This window comes from Myiozetetes cayanensis, unplaced genomic scaffold (genome assembly GCF_022539395.1).
Source record: "Myiozetetes cayanensis isolate MyiCay16 unplaced genomic scaffold, myiCay2020 scf756, whole genome shotgun sequence".
NCBI classification, from domain to species: domain Eukaryota; kingdom Metazoa; phylum Chordata; class Aves; order Passeriformes; family Tyrannidae; genus Myiozetetes; species Myiozetetes cayanensis.
In genome coordinates, this window is record NW_026088027.1 from 15,344 (window position 1) to 17,515 (window position 2,172).

Here is a 2,172-nt window from a genome sequence, read left to right on the forward strand (position 1 = left end):
GGAAAGGCTGGGGATGTGTCTGTTCTGACTTCAGGAAAGCCTTTGACCCCATCTCCCACAGCATCTCCTGCACAAACTGGCTGCTCATGGCCTGGACGAGGGAACTGTTTGCTGGGGGGAAAACTGGCTGATGGCCCAGGGAGTGGTGGGGGATGGAACTAAATCCTGGTGGGGCTGGTCACTAGTGGGGTTCCCAAGGGCTCAGGGTTGGGGCTGCTCCTGTTTAACATTGTTCTTGGTGATCTGGATGAGGGGATCGAGTGTCCCCTCAGGAAATTCATGAATACCATGAAGTTGGGTGTGAGTGTGGCTGGAGAATTAGATCATGGATGTAACTCAAACTAAAAGGATTTAAATAAGCTCTGTCTTCCCAGATAAAATGAAGAACAAATGTAACGGTTTTTGGTGGTGGAACACAATCATGGTGTGCCTGCTCAAGAACTGAGGGCAAGACAACAGCCTTTGGGCCTGGAAGGAGCATAGAAGGACCTCCAGGGGGGTGACTGTGAAACAAACTAATGAATATGTATTAAGCAAACCTGAACATCTAATTAATACGTAACCAGTGTGTGCATTAAGAAGCCCTGTCCATCTGTCATTTGGTACCTTTGGTTAGAGGAGCTTTCCTGACAACATCCAGTGCTGAATAAAGAACAATTCCTGCTACTTAATACTTACAAATTGGGGTTGAGGTGTTTGTTTCTGCCGCCTTTTGGTATCAGGGTGTAATGGTCTTGCTCGGGGGGGCCAAGATGGCGGGTGGGCAGGCGGCCACGCTCTCGGCGTGCTCCTGCAGCTGGGTGGTGGGTGGTGAGGGACCCGCTCCTGCTCTCGCGGCTCATCATGGCCCTGCATGCATGGGAAACGCTGCTGCACCGATCTGTGCAGTCGACCTCCTGGAGAAGCCGTCGGGAGCTGTGCTTCGACGTCGGAACGGCGGAGCGGTTGGCAGATGGCCGGTGGCCATGTGGGGTCTGGCTGCGGGACCGGGCCGCGCCGGGTCGGACCGGGCGGGTGCAGGGAGGGGGTCGGACGGTCCCGGGGGTTCCCAGACCATCGGGGGGGCGGGTAGATGGTCCTGTTCAGCGCGGGATGGGAGATCCCCTGGTCGAGCCGGGCCAGGTCAGGCCGGGCAGGAGCAGGGGGGAGGGTGGACGGACCTGAAGCTTCCCTGGGCCAACGTGGGGGGGCCGGCGGGGCGGCCTCATTTGGGGGCCGCGGACGGGCAGTGCAAAGGGGAGCTTGCAGTGGCACGCTGGGGGCTGAGGTTTGGGGTGGATAGTGGGTTTATTCTGGAGGCTGGGGGGTTTTGGCTGGGCAGGGGTTGTGGAGGGTGCCCAAACCTAGGGTGAATGCGGGGACTTCTTACATGTGTGTCCGCCCTTGCCTGGGGGTATGCCTGGATCGCCGGGTGTTGCAGTGGGAGTTGGGACATGATGGGTTTGGCTTGCTAGTGGCTTCTAGTGGCTTCTGCCCAGGAATGTGGTGTGCTTTTATTTTTGTTGTTGTTGTTGTTGTTGTTCTGTGGGTTTTTGTGCTGGTGTTTGTTGTTGGTCTTGTTTTTGTTCTTTGTTTGTTTTTGTTTTGTTTGTTTGTGTGGTTGTTTTGGGTTTGTTGTGGGGTTTTGTTTGTTTGTTTTTGGGGTGTTGGTTTTGTTTGTTTGTTAGTTTGGTTTTTTGTGGTTTTGTTTGTTTGTTTGTTTGTGGGGTTTTTTGTGTGTGTGTGGTTTTTTTGTTGTTTGGGTTTTTTTTGGTTTTTTTTTTTTTTCCTTCTTCTCCTCCTAGTGTCTTGAGGGGTGCTCAGGGCAAGGAAGTGTCCCTGGGTTAAACTGTAAGAAGCTGTGAAGGTAAAGTTGGGAGAGCAGGGCTTGTCCAAACTATTTCAGTATGCCCTTATGAGGTTGTGAGCTGTGCTGACGGTGGCATATGCCTCCGGTTGGGTCTCCCATGCCAGACAGGTCAAAACTGAAGGGTCAAATGTGTCCGTGGGCAGGATGAGCTCACTAGCCTTCCAGCAGTCATCCTAGGAGAAGGACAACTCTGATCTCAAACCCGGGCAGATGGAGCTCGCTTAGCCCTGTAAGGCCATCCATCCAAGAGAAGGATACTCTAATGAAACCTACGTCCTGAGGATCTCACTGTCACCGTCCAAGCTTGCTAGGCCCTGGCAGAT